A 15186-nucleotide genomic window follows, 5' to 3' on the forward strand; every position below is an offset into this window, starting at 1 on the left:
GCCCATGAGCTGTGCTTCCCTAGAGGTCTAGCAGTTATTCTGATCTTATGAACTGAAAAAAAAGCACCAACGACCAAGTTATTCCTTGTCACATATGCAGAGATTAAGGACGAGGCAAATGATGAGTTGCAGAGCAGAAAACACCAACAGAGCCAGTCTGTGTTTGCTGCCCTTTCTCCGGTCTACTGGTTTCCAAGGATCTGTGGAGAGTGTTGAAAATAACAACCAAACACCCAGAATATGTTGCCCCAGGCCTGTTTTTGTCAACCTCTCTCCTTAACAGGGCAGCCCGGCACTGAGAGAACCAAGCCTGAATTGTTGAAATGCTGGGGAAGTAAGGTATGAGCTGAGCCCATAAAGATTTCCTATAGCAGCTGGGCTAGGTGGCTCATGCCTATATTCCCAGCACTCAGGGAGGCAGAGGCAGGCGGATCTCGGTGAGCTTGAGGCCAGCCTAATCTACAAAATAAGTCCAGGACATCCAAGGCTACATAGAGAAACCCTGTTGAAAAGAAGATGAAAACAAACAGATTTTATCTAGCTTCAGTCTCAACTAGCTTCAGTCTCAACTGTGCCCATAGCCACAGACAGCCATCTTGTACATTCACCACCAGGATGGCCTTCTGTCCGTCAGAGCTCCCAATGCTTGGCTGTTTCCTGGAGTTTACCTCTCTGGATCCATGTCTATAGATTCTCTAATTTGATCTTGAAGTTGGTTTCTAGTTCACTCGGTTTGGGAACCGAGAAGTCTGCACTGTCGGCAGATTCGTCCACAGAGTTGCCCGCCTGATCTCTGGAATCATTAGTCTATGGGCTGAGATATCATTTGCAAATCAGAGGCATGAGTTGAGGATCAAAGACTTCTGGTACGCCTGGCAATTCCAGTTTCAAAAGTGGCTAAGGTCCCCTACTGCAGTGTCTGTACTAATGGGAGAACTTTGGAAGCAGCTGAGGGAACTGAATGAAGCCTGTAACTCAAGTCCAAAGCAGTTCTACATAGTCATAAAAACTGATGATAAAAATCCATATTTATGGCAATAAATTACATTCTCTGTAATCATTGAATAGTCCCATTTATACAAATGAGTGGAAAGGGAAGTCTGGACCACACGCAGCAAAACATTACCGGTGATTGTCTCTGGGTATTGGGATTTAATTACTGCTGCCTTTCTTCATTATGATTTTCTATATTCTTTGACATTTAAACATGCACTTTTATTAGCTTTGTGATCAGAAAGAAACGTAAGGCTGTTTTCATTTTTGAAAATTAAAAAATAATAACTACTCTTCCAACCAGGAAACTGAAGGTCAAACTTCCCTGACGTCTTAAGCCCCCTTCCTAAAAACAGCATGGGCTCCAGCCTAACCTGCTGCAGACCTGCAATAAAAATTTGCTTATTTTATAACTTAATGGCCATTGCAACCCAATGACCCAACAAGGTACATATGCTAGTTTTCTGGAGCTGACGGGAGACTAATTACCCTGGGGAGAGGGCTTCCCCGAGGCTTAGTCACTTGTGACCCATTGTAAGGCCAGCAGGACAGAGAGCCAGTGCATGGTGATGAATGATCTATCTTAAAGGCTTGGGGGGCGGGGGTTCACTGAAGCATTCTGAAGCCACAGTTTTCAATATGGCTGAGCTGACCACTGAGCTAATGTTAGGTAAGGGTGGAGCCGGGAACATAAATGGCAAAGTTGGGCGATGAAAGCAGGAACTGAAAGGTAGTCAAGTGTCCTGGTGCCCCACAGCTTTGTGATCTTGGGAATCCTAGTTTAAAGTCTGAAGTTTTCATCTAAATGAGCTATGGGAACCCCTGAAGCAAAACAGGATATGAGAAATGGATAAACAGTTACTGCTTCCAGAGCCATTAGGAAAGGATCAATACTTGGGCCAAATATAACACAGGAGTGGCTCAGCCTTCCATTGTTACCACTCTAAAAATACATTTTTGTTTATTGGAAATTTTCAACAACAAAAAAAAATAGTATTTTCCTAACTTCCCAAAGACAAGTAGCTGGAATAAGGAATAAAATTACCTCACGTGGTTCTCTTCTCTCTATGTACGGAAGCTTGGAGGAACTGCCACAGCTTTTCAAGTGGACTAAATGACCCAAGAAAAAATCATTATGCTGATGACTTCAGAGTCAATTTAGTGACTAGAAACTGAGAAGGAATTTACATTTATTCTGTATTCTTCGCCAGCCATGGTGCTGGGCATTTTATATGCATAATCTCAGTTACTGTTCATGAAATAAAAAAAATATGATAGGGAAGTAATCTCCATCATGCAATGAAAAAAATGAGTGTCAAAGAGTACAAGGTGGTGTCCAACTTTCAGTCGTTTACATTTTTTGTGTCTTTTGTTTAGGTTTTCTGAGGTTTTTGAATGTTATGATGATGAACAAAGAGTGTCATCCTAGATGAGAGAAATCTGAGCACAAATTTGAGAGATGGAGAAGCAAGAAGGACAAACTGCTGGCTTACTCCTCATGATACATTGGTCTAAATTTCTTGATATCACAGGAGCATTTCAAAACCAATGTGACAATCTCAGCCCACATGGACAAAGCACCGTCGTTTGGATTTCACTGCCTTAGTCTATACTGTCTAAGGGTTTATCAAAGGTCATCCCTATATTGACATCATATTGCCCCTAAGTGTTTAAAGAATGCAATCTATCTTTTAAATCATTAGTAACAATCTCTTCTGTGTCCTCTTTTTATTCTTTTAGCTGTCTTTCCCACTAACAACTTCCACTAAGCTTTTCAAAAATTTTTGTTCAGTTAGTTTTAGGGCACATCTGCCCAAGATTTATTTTTCTAATAAGTGTTTATCAACTTGTGACTTCCACTTAAGACTATTAATTTATCCTTTTTTAGGAGTCTTGCTTTTTTTCTCACTAAATTTTTTATGTATGTATTTTGAGTCCTCTGAGGACTAAATAGACTTCTTAAGCGAATTAGGCTATATTTAATATTTCCCCAGAATCAGTTAAATATAACTTTCTAGCTAGTAATCTCTATCTTCCCTTCTTTTCTTGGTGCTGTGGTAAAGTCCCATGACAGAGGCAGCTTAGCAGAGAAAGGGTTTATTTAGCTCAGGTTCAAGGGTACAGACTATCATTATGAAGAAGTCGAGGAAGCAGCTGGTGACATCATATGCACAGTCAGAGCCAGAGCAATGGATGTTGCCACTATTCAGTTCCTTTTCTCCATGTGTACAGCTCTGGATCCAAGGCAGGGTAGGACTGATCTCCCCACTCTAATATGGGTTAAATTGTTGTTAGATCCAAGAATTGGTCTTAAAGTTTCTTCCATTCTCTTTAATAATCTACATGTACATACACTCCTCAGTATCTGTCACTACCAGAAGCCCAAACTCTTTCTGCATTTTTCCTGGGCATTTCCTAAGATATCATGATCATGTCTTAAGTTTCATGATAGCACACCACAATGACTTCCTTCCTGAATAAGAACTTAAAATATGGAAAAAAAATCATACGATTTCCCTTTAGGAATATGATTGAGAATTTGTATATGTCACATCTACGTCTGTCCCACTAACCAGGACTTAGCCATATAGACACTAAAAAATGTCTTTACTTTAACTGATGAGGGGCAGGGAGAGGTGAGAGGGGAGGAGAGGGGAGCCACTACACTAGACCAAGGATTTGAATCCAGTCTTGCTCAGAGCACACACACTAAACTTACCAAAAGTACTAGAGCACTTTCCTTTGCAGTGACAGGAATGTGAGGGATGGACTAGAGCCCACAGGAGGGCATCGAGGACTGTACCATCACCATGTGAAACCCTAACCACCTCACCACAGTCTGTCCCACCAGCCCCTTACAGAAGGATGTAAGGCACACCACTTAAAGCCTGGATCATAGCAATATAAGACACAGATTCCCAAATGGGACAACAAGTGGTTCTGTTTCTAAGGATGTTAAACACCCGGAGTAGGTAGAAACTGCATTGCACCACAGGCTTGCTACTTTCTGGCTAGAAAGTTAATTTTCCTGGAACAGATGCCCAGCTGGGCTGCCAGCTGTGTCAGAATCCCCGGTGCAGGGTGTGGGGCAGTGATGCAGAGGTGATGTGAAGTCTTACTCAGAAAACTGTGATGGGCTTCAGAGGCTAGGCTGCTACAACCTTGAAAGCACCTGCCCTCTGAACCTGCGCAGCTCCTTACCAACAAAACCTCATGCACTTGAGGTCAATCCTGCGCTCTCTGCTGCCTGAGACCACCACTTTATCCGTGAGCAGGTCGCAAAGCATCCTGTTACTTGTCAGTGTGTGTATCCGGCTTCTTCACCAGACCAAACTAATAAATCCTAAGTATGGTGAACTGAAAATTGGCTGCAACAATACTTGGTCAGCCAGCGGGCAGTGAAGTCTAATTCTCTATCCATGAATCTGGTAGACCTTGTGACTTGCCCTAGCCAGGAGGCGTGGTTTAAAGGGTAAACACCTGTAGACTGATACTACATTCTCAGCTACTTTCTTGGTGTGTTTGAACCCTGAGATCACCAGCTGACTGAGCCTAGCGTACTTGCCAGGGAGTTAAGGAGCCCCAGCAAATGGCCAGCCAAGCTTCACATTATGTGAGCCATCTTAGTTCATCTAGGTTAATGGTGAAGACAGACCATAGATCCAAGATGCTATGTAGGGGTCAGAAAAATCTCCCAGTTCTCACACAAAGTCATAGATGGGCCACACAGAGTAATTACTGTTCTAAGTTTCTCTGATTTAAAATGGCTTGTTATATAACAAATGATAAACAATACAAGAAGGTAAAATATTTAAAAATGAATCTTTGGATGCAAACATGGTGGGCTCAAATCCAATATGTGTGTTGGAATATATATGTGTGTCTGTCTGTCTGCCTGCCTCTGTAAGTGTGTGCGTGTGTGTGGGGGGGGGGGGTGTCTGTGTGTATGTGTTTTCTGCTCTCTACATGTGAGTGTGTGGGAATATATGCCCATGTATGCCAATCTATAAGGATGCCAGAGCAGGACACTGGGTGTCCTCCCTCACTGTTCACCTCATTCCTTGAGACAGGGTCTCTCACTAAACTGGAAGCTCACAGTTTGGACAAGGCTGGCTGACAAGCTTTCAGGTTCAGCCAGTGTCCGTCCCGCAATGCTGGGGTTACAGGATCACATATCCATACCCAGGTTTTCACATGGGTGCTGAAAATTTGAACTCAGGTCCTCATGAGCAAGGGCTTATGCCTGCTGATCCATCTACCTAGCTCATGCCAGGTATGTATCTCTATAAAGAAAAGTGTTTTTCAGACTTAGTTTCTCCAGCAACACAATTAGAAAAATAATCATGGTTGTTGCTTGGCAGTTTCCAGATAGCCAGTAAGATCCATAGAAGAACTGTGCTTGCTATAGGGCAGTTGTCACCATTATTGTTTACTAGAATGCTTGTGACTTGGAACTGGGCTGTGTGCTAGAACAGAGCTAGTTTGTTTGCTGAGTCCCAGAGACAAAGAAATAAATCTTATAAGGTATTGGCTCAAAAGGAGAATCAATAAATATCTACAGGCATGAATTGCATTGTGTAGCAAATAACCACTGTCCAAAGACTCCCATGATTTTGAATAATTTGTCATGCCTGGAAAACATTTCTGGAGTTCCTCTAATGCTCAGGGTTGGTGGAGACAAGGAGAAGGAGATCAGAAAGCAGCAAGAAAGCAAAAAATTAAATCAAAGTGGTCATTTGCCCAATGAATCCTCAGGGATCCATCATTGACCCAGAGACTTGCCCTTCAGCAGCACCCTCATCTGGGTCTTCCTTTTCCCTGGGCACCTTCTCACTCTCTTCTTCTGAGTGCACATTCCTAATAAATTCCTTGTACATTACTTTGGCTATGGCTCTACTTCTGGGGAGACCCACCTGAGGTTGAAATTTCGTTTTGTCATAGTGAACTTGGAAGGTATTCTTCAGTGTCCATGTAGAGAGGGAGGGAGTCAGCGGCAGTCTTAGCCAGACTTGAATAGAGAAGTGATTGACAGCTTCTTTATGGAGATAGCGAGCATTCATCAGCCAGTGTCTTCAGCCTTAGGACTCAGCAGATGCTCCAGGTACGGGGAGACGTTTTCCATTTAACATTCCATTAGGCAATGCCTCACCCAGCACTGTCCAGGCTCTATGATAAGAATAAAGCACTTTCTCTTGTGACGGTTTCTAAGTAGAGCTTTCTTCCCGGCTTTGACATATTTACTGAGGCTCTTACACCTCAGCTGACATGGAGATGAATTTAGCTCCATTTGGAGAACTGACAGGCAGAGAAAATGTTTATAAAACAAAAATCAAAACCAAGACACTCGGCTGCTGCCCAGAAACCTGACAGCATCGATGAACACGCTCTTCCACTGGCTCTCACACCAACGATACGCACGTTCTGATTCCTCCTTTCTTTTCCACATCCGTTTCACTTTATTGGGGGCCAATAAGGTTCATCTCTGAAGGGTGAGTCTTTTCTCATAGACTGCAGTGTTGCTCCACCATGGAGCAATGTCACGTAGAGAGGGAATGTATGGCGTTACTGAACACGGGTTACCTTGCTGGGGTCTTCTGCCATCTCAGACCTATGAAAAGGCAGGCACGATGTGAGGTGTAAGTCCATAGCTCTGCAGACCTACCATCTACCCACCGTGCCCTACTTAGGAAATACTGGTCTACAGAATAAGAGAGACACACATACACATAGTGGGGACTGGAGAGAGGGTTCAGCTGTTAAAAGCACTTGTTGCTCTAGCAGATGGCCCAGGTTCACTTCCCAGCATACATATAGGATGCCTCTCCAAGACCTACATTTTTGTACACACACACCAGACACACACACATACACATACACATTTAAAAATGTACAAACTAAGAAAGGCATTTTGAGAAAGTGGGTGTCTAGACATGCCAGAACCAATCTTGCATAATACTCTGACGTTGTGTTAATGGCATTGTTCCTGTTAAACTAGCACCGTGGGGACACACAGAGCTCTGTGTTCAATGTCATGCACTAACAATTCAGAGCTTTGCTCTGGTTTGGTGTTTGAAAGCATGTCTTGGTATGTTTAAGACCAGCCTTAAGTCAAGTAATCCTCCTGCCTCCAGTTCTAAGTAGTTGGTATTACAGGCATATGCCACTGTGCCCATATAGAGAGTGCATGTTTGTAGTCAAAGGAATCAAAAATCAAAATCCTTCACTGAGTCCATAGCTTAGGCAAGTTTGTTCCATAGACAAGTCATATACTTTTCAAACCTTAGTTTCTATCTATAAAACAGCTCCTGCCAAAGACAGATACTTTAAGATAAATGAAATAAGAAATAAAAAACATTTCCTTGGATGCAGAGACTAAAGCAGCAGCATCTAAGGAAATGGGGAGGGCTGACCAGATGCAGGGACACTGACCGCTGATCCACAACGTCAGGTTTATAAGATGAATAAGTTCTGGAGATCTAAAGTACATTGTGGTGATGACAATTAATAGCACTGCACTGTATACTTGGAATTTGTTGCTAGTATAGACCTTAAATATTCACACCACACAAAAAATAATTACATGGAGTGATGAATGCATTGATTTTGTAATGTATACATGTGAAACCTATCATACTTCTGGATTGGGAATGTAGCTTAATGAAATAGTGTCTGGTTTTATGTGAAGCTCTGAGTTAGACCCTCAAAACTGAAAAATAATTCACATCATATGCCTTAAATTTATATAACTTAAATGTATGTACGTTAGTAAGACCTCTGTAAAACTGGTGATTAAAAGAAATTTTCCACCTCATAACTGGTTTGCATGTCATATTTCTTTACATGTGTTATTTTGCTGTGATCATTTTAGTCAAGCTGTAACTACATTTTCCAGAATGCCCTGGCTTTAATAGTCTTGTGTAAGGGTGCCTTGAACAAAGACATTTGTGTGAAGTTTGGAAAGCCAAAGCAGCAGGAATTACTGGAGGTCTGGAGGTTAATGTAACCCACAAGGCACTACATTCCAGGCATGTAATCACTGCTCTGCCAGCAGCTTTTTTGCGTTAGTTGGGTTCATTTCTTTGGCTTTGAATCACGGGCATATGTCAGCTCTTCTAGTTCATCCACACCTCCATAGTGCTTCTCACTCAATGACAGACAGGGCTGGTCCCAGTTTGTAAAGTCTGTAAAGTTTGCAAACATGTCTTTGTCCACCCTGCTTACCTCAGGCCACCAGCTGCCACAGAGAAAGCAGCCTCCAAGAGGTTGCTTCTCTGACTTCACAAGAGTATGTAACTATGTAAAGTTACTCTTAGTAATGAACCCTTGATTGTTAATGGCCCACAAAACGTGCCCAGCAGTGAATGTTCACAAGAGGGAAAGAAACGCAAGCATGGTGGAAGGGCAGTGTTGTGGATAGAATATGGAATGTCTCCCAGAGGCTCACGTATTGGAATACTTGGTTCCCAGCTGGTGACACTGTGGTGGGAGGTTCTATGACTCTGGTGACTTCTGGCCTCACTGGCGGAAGGAGGTCACTGGGGCAGGCTTTTGAAGGCTATACTCCCTTCTGGTTCCAACCTGCCTCCTCCGCTTCCTGACCCGCAGTCACAGTGTAAAAAAAGTATTTATTACATGTCTTCCCTCCCGTGGCAGCCTAATATCCCTCTGAATTCGCCAGTGAAAAAATATCTTTCCTACTTTGTTTCTGTTGTCAGCCATTTTGTCACATTAACAAAAAACGTAATTTATAAGACAGAAATTGACACTATAAGTAGGACTGTTGCTACCGTAGCTAAAACTGGCCACAAAGCTCTTAGGCCTTTGGAACTAGATTTCAGGAGGAATGTGGAAGAGTTTGGAGATGCCCAGTAGAACCCTAGAATGCTTAAGCAGCATTCTTTGTGTGTGTGTGTGTGTGTTTTCTTTTTTTTTTTTCTTTTTTCTTTTATTTTTAATTACACTTTATTTACTTTGTATCCCCACTCTAGTTCCCTCACTCCTCCCCTCCCAATCCCTTCCTTCCTCCCCCTTCTCCACGAATGCCCTTTCACAAGTTCACTGGTAGGGGAGGGTTTCTTTTTCTTCCTTCTGATCCTAGTCTGTTAGGTCTCATCAGGAGTGGCTGCATTCTCATCTTCTGTGGCCTGGTAAGGCTGCTCCCCGCTCAGGGGGAGGTGATCAAAGAGCAGGCCAATCAGATTATGTCAGAGGCAGTCCCTCTTCCCATTACTATGGAACCCACTTGGACACTGAACTGCCATGGACTACATCTGTGCAGGGGTTCCAGGTTATCTCCATGCATGGTACTTGGTTAAAGTATGAGTCTGAGGAAAGACCTCTGTGTTCAGACTTTTTGGTTCTGTTATTCTCCTTGTGGACCTCCTGTCCTCTCCAGATCTTACTATTTCCCACTTCTTTCATAAGATTCCCTGCATTCTGCCCAAAGTTTGGCCATAAGTCTCAACATCTGCTTTGATAGTCTGCAGGATAGAGCCTTTCAGCAGCCCTCTGTAGGAGGCTCCTAACTTGTTTCCTGTTTTCTTCTTCTTCTGATGTCCATCCTCTTTGCCTTTCGGGATGGGGATTGAGAATTTTAGCCAGAGAACTCCCTCTTGATTAGTTTTTTAGGTGTACATATTGTAGTAGGTTTATCCTATATTATATGTCTATATGAGTGAATATATACCATGTGTGTCTTTCTGTTCCTGGGATAGTGCACTCAGGATGATCCTTTCCAGTTCCCACCATTTACCTGCAAATTTCATGATTTCCTTAATTTTAATTTCTGAGTAATATTCCATTTGGTAGATGTACCACAATTTCTGTATCCATTCTTCAATTGAGGGGCATCTGGGCTGTTTCCAGCTTCAGGCTATTACAAATAAAGCTGCTACAAACATGGTTGAGCAAATGTACTTATTGTGTACTTGATCCTTTTTTTGGATATATGTCTAGGAGTGGTATGGCTGGATCTTGAGGAAGCACTATTCCTACTTGTCTGAGAAAGCACCAAATGGATCTCCAAAGTGGTTGTACAAGTTTCCATTCCCACCAGCAGTGGAGAAGGGTTCCCCTTTCTCCACAACCTCTCCAGCATGTGTTGTCACATGAGTTTTTGATCTTGGCCATTCTCATGGGTGTAAGGTGAAATCTCAGGGTGGTTTTGATTTGCATTTCCCTAGTGGCTAGTGACGTTGAGGATTTCTTTAAGTGTTTCTCTGCCATTTGATGTTCCTCTATTGAGAATTCTCTGTTTAGCTCTGTTCCCCATTTTTAATTGGATTACTTGATTTGCTGCTTTTCAACTTCTTTAGTTCTTTATATATACTGGATATTAGCCCTCTGTCAGATAGAGGGTTGGTGAAGATTCTTTCCCAATCTGTAGGCAGTCATTTTGTTTTGATGACAGTGTCTTTTGCTTTACAGAAGCTTTTCAGTTTCATGAAGTCATATTTATTGATTGTTGCTCTTAGAGCCTGTGCTGTTGGTGTTCTGTTCAGGAAGTTGTCTCCTGTACCAATGAGTTCCAGTGTCTTCCCCACTTTTTCTTCTAACCGATTTAATGTGTCTGGTTTTATGTTGAGGTCTTTGATCCACTTGGACTTTAGTTTTGTGCAGGGTGATAAGTATGGATCTATTTGCATTTTTCTACATTTAGATATCCATTTAGACCAGCACCATTTGTTGAAGATGCTATCTTTTTTCCATTGTGTGGTTTTGGCGTCTTTGTCAAAGATCAGGTGTCCATAAGAAGACCCATTTCTGGGTCTTCTATTCGGTTCCATTGATCCACCATTCTGTTTCTATGCCAGTACCGCGCAGTTTTTATTACTGTTGCTGTATAGTACAGCTTGAGATCAGGGATGGAGATACCTCCAGAATATCTTTTATTGTAGAGGATTGTTTTAGCAATTCTGGGTTTCTTGTTATTCCATATGAAGTTGAGAATTTTTCTTTCCAGGTCTGTAAAGAATTGTGTTAGTAATTTGATGGGAATTGCATTGAATCTGTAGATTACTTTTGGTAAAATGGCCATTTTTACTATGTTAATCCTGCCAAGCCATGAGCATGGGAGATCTTTCCATCTTCTGATATGTTCTTCTAAATCTTTCTTCAGGGACTTGAAATTTTTTTCATACAAGTCTTTGACTTGCTTGGTTAAGGTCACACCAAGGTACTTTATGTCATTTGTGGCTATTGTGAAGGGTGTTGCCATCCCAGGTATGCAGGGGTGGTTCAGTATACAGAAATTCATCAATGTGATCCACAACATTAACAAACTGAAAGAAAAAAACCACATGATAATCTCCCTAGATGCTGAAAAAGCATTTGACAAAATCCAACATCCATTTATGTTTAAAGTATTGGAGAGATCAAGGATACAAAGTACGTATCTAAACATAGTAAAGGCGATATACAGCAAGCCTATAGCCAACATCAAACTAAATGGAGAGAAACTTAAAGCAATCCCACTGAAATCAGGGACAACGCAAGGCTGCCCACTCTCTCCATATCTCTTCAACATAGTCCTGGAAGTCCTTGTTAGAGCAATAAGACAATTGAAGGAGATCAAGGGGATACAAATCGGAAAGGAGGAAGTCAAAGTATCACTGTTTGCAGATGATATGATAGTATACCTGACTGACCCCAAAAATTCTACCAGGGAACTCCTACAGCTGATAAACACCTTCAGCAAAGTGGCAGGATACAAATTTAACTCAAAAAAATCAGTAGGCCTCCAACTAAGCAGCATTCTTAATGAGCCATTACAGGGGAAGTTCAGAATTCCAGCACGATGATGAAAATGCTGACAGTCGTGGCTGTGCTTGTGAGGTTTTGCGTGGATATGAGAACTTTATTAGAGGTTGGGCTAGAGGTCATTCATGCAACATTCCATTGAAAACAAAAAGCTGGCTATGTCTTATTCATTTCTTTTTTTTAATTTTTTTTGAAAAATTATTGGGTTTTTTTTCTTTATTAATTACACTTTATTCACTTTGTATCCCCCCTGTGGTTCTCTCCCTCCTCCCATCCCAATCCCTCCCTTCCTCCACCCTCTGCATGCATGCCCCTCCCCAAGTCCACTGATATAGGGAATGTCAGAATGAAACCTATTATTTTGTGTAATTAATCTATGTTAATAAAAGGATGGACATGTAAAAAAATAGCTATGAAAGCCTTAAACGTGAAATAAGTGCATTTTGTGTTATGGGTTGTCTGTGAGCATGAAGGAAAAAGAGCGAAAGGTTATAGTTTAAATATGAAATGTTCTCTGCAAACCCCAGTGTTTGAACACTTGATCTCCAATAAATAACACTGCTTTTGGATATTGAGGATAATGGAACATGGTGTCCAGCTTGTAGGGGAGGGCCTTTAGGGTTACACACACTTTTTCTTCCATTGGCATTCAGCCACAAAGAACACAAATATCTACAACATGCTTCATTATCACCCCCTACCATGCCTTCCCTGCCATGATGGACTGAAATCCCTCTGAACCCATGAGCAAAAATAAACCTTCCCTCCTATATGTTCCTTCTATCAGCTGTCTCATCATGGCAACAAGAGAAGAAACTAATAAAGAAGGTCATGGTAGCACACAACTTTAATTCCAGCACTCTGCCTGTAGAGGCAGGCACATCTCCGGGAGGTCAAAGCTAGACTTGTCTACTTGATGGTTTCCAGACCTGCTAAGGTTAATGAAAGTCTATTTCAAGAAAATGAACTAATGCAGGCAAGCAGTGTTCAGTACTTATTCTTGGTTCTGTGGCAAGTTCTACCTTAGACCCATAGCTTAGTTTTCCTGAGGCCCGGTTGCCTCAGCAGCCAAAAACAATGATAGCAATATAATGTGTTTCCTGAAACTGGGGAAATGGTTATGAGATCAAAACCGCAAGCACACTGCCTTAAAAGGAAGGCATTATGAGGGGGGGGGACCTTCATTTCCCACTTTAACTTTTGGGTTTAGCATTTTTAAATCTCTTATCAGTAGATAACCCCTCTTCAAGTTGTGTTTGTCAATAATCAAATTTTCACCTGGCATCTGTTTTATGTTTTTATCTGTTGGTTTCATTTTATCTGGCATCTGTTTTGTGTTCTTTACTAATTGGTTCAGAACAGAACCGTGAAAGAGGAGTATTGCTAATCAGATAATTAAAGCCCTCCTTCACACTAGCTGTTAGGTCTCAGTGAAAGTTAACCAGCATCTTTGCTTGGGAAGAGTTTAATGGGGCCCTTTGTATCAGTATGATCTCAAACCCCAATAAAGCTACAAACCTTACAACAGCTTCATATTACTATAATAATTAAATAATTAATTAATCTGTAATATGGAATTATAATTAATAATTCTATAATTAATCTATAAGGAAAAATGTTTATTTGGCTCTTGGTTTTAAACGCAAACTCCTGTCTAAACCTGGGAGAACCTATCACTCTGGACCCCTGGATATTGTGCCCAAATGTACTGAGGGAGGATATTCTATAGAGCTAACTGCCTGTGTCAGGATACAAACAGCAAGTACATAAGTACTTCGGTCCACTATCACTATCCTCTTCAAGGACATGCCACATGACCTGAAGACCACCCAAAAGGCTCCAATCCTAAACATCAACACCCACACCCTAAGGCCCAAGTATTCAACACATAGATCCTTACAGGACATTCAGCATCCAAAGTATTGGACACAGACAAGATTAAATAGTTGTACCAGCCTGTTTCTGTCTTACCTTAATGAGCATTGGCTCCCTCAGCTCTTTGAATCGTTGCTTCATCATCTGCAACGAAAAAGATTGAACTGTCAAGTCCTTCCAACTCCAATAGACCATAACCGTGCTTCTCAAAAGCTATGTAGCAATCTCTCCTGTGAACCTACAATCATATATGTGCACAGTCCCCAAATAAATGGGTGTGCACTTGGTTTTGAAGCTATTAACACCCAGAGGGTAACAATAGATATTTTTTTTCTACATATGTGATTGTAAGCTGGAAATTTCAATGGCTAAATATAGATTTTCCCACTATGAAATCCTGGAGTCAAAGGCTGTTTGTATTTTTAATGTGACATTGTCATGTGACTCTACAAAAAAAAAAAAGACTGTAACATTTACAACCTCCACACATTGCATGGGAATACTCATATCTTACATATTGAGCGACAATAAATGTTATCTTTCCAATCATCTGAACATTGAGAAACAACATCTTACGGCAGTTTTCACGATTTCCCTGGATGCTGTTGGGTTTGACTCTTTCATGTCCTTGTTGGACATTTGAGCTTGAGTTATGGAACATGTAGTCCTGGTTTTTGTTTTGTTTTGTTTTGCTTTGTTTGTACCATTTTATGCTTTTTACTTTTGATTTTTTTTTGAGACAGGTTTTCACTGCGTAGCCCCATTTCATGCATTTTAAAAGCTCTCAGTTTATTAAAATATGAACCTCTCATCAACATTAGTCATGTTCTGTAATGTTGCCACTCATTTATATTCCCTACCATAGTTATCTATATGTAACTGAAGGTTTAACATCACCAGCTCTAATATGAACTTAGAGCCAGCTAAATTTATGGAAATTTTATTCATTTTTGCGTTTTAAGGCGTTTCCTAGTGTCTTTATTTGTTGGAGGTTGTTTTCCTTTGCTTTTGAGTGGTGAATGATAATATAGTAAATAATGGTAATATAGTGAATAATGATAATAGAGTGAATGGCCGCATTGCAGGCTTATTCGAAGGACTGGTAAACTTTCTTACCAATGACTTTGAATTATCCTGTTACCTTGTCAAGGAAAATGTCATACAGTGAGAACACGATATGGTATCCCTTTATTTTCCTATTTTTAAAAGGTATTTACGCTACCTCTAGAAGCATTTGCAGGAGTAGCTACTGTGTCACATGTGTGTCAGTAGGTGGCAGAGAGGAGAGAGGCGATGTCTATGTTCAGTGTTCATCTGAATAAATAGCAGTCTAACACTTCCTGTAAAAAAAAAAAAAAACAGTCCAGCACCCTGCAGGCCAGGACTGGTTCCCAGGGCCAGGAGCAAATCAAGCTGACACTGCTTGACACTGCCAGCTTCAGTACTCAGGAAAGCGAGCTCTCCTCACATTGCCCAGGAAGCACAGTGGAGCTGGCCCTGCCAGCTCTGAGAGCATGAGCATGAAGGAACTAGCCCTCCCACTTGTCTCCTGTGCTGTGG

General features: G+C 41.4%; 1 pseudogene; it reads left to right on the top strand.

The window, feature by feature from the left end:
- The first annotated feature begins 14843 nt into the window (after positions 1 to 14843).
- On the top strand, positions 14844 to 14964 carry LOC132649145 (small nucleolar RNA SNORA17; annotated as a pseudogene).
- The last annotated feature ends 222 nt before the right edge of the window (positions 14965 to 15186 follow it).

The sequence above is a fragment of the Meriones unguiculatus genome, chromosome 18, assembly GCF_030254825.1.
Source record: "Meriones unguiculatus strain TT.TT164.6M chromosome 18, Bangor_MerUng_6.1, whole genome shotgun sequence".
Lineage (NCBI taxonomy): Eukaryota > Metazoa > Chordata > Mammalia > Rodentia > Muridae > Meriones > Meriones unguiculatus.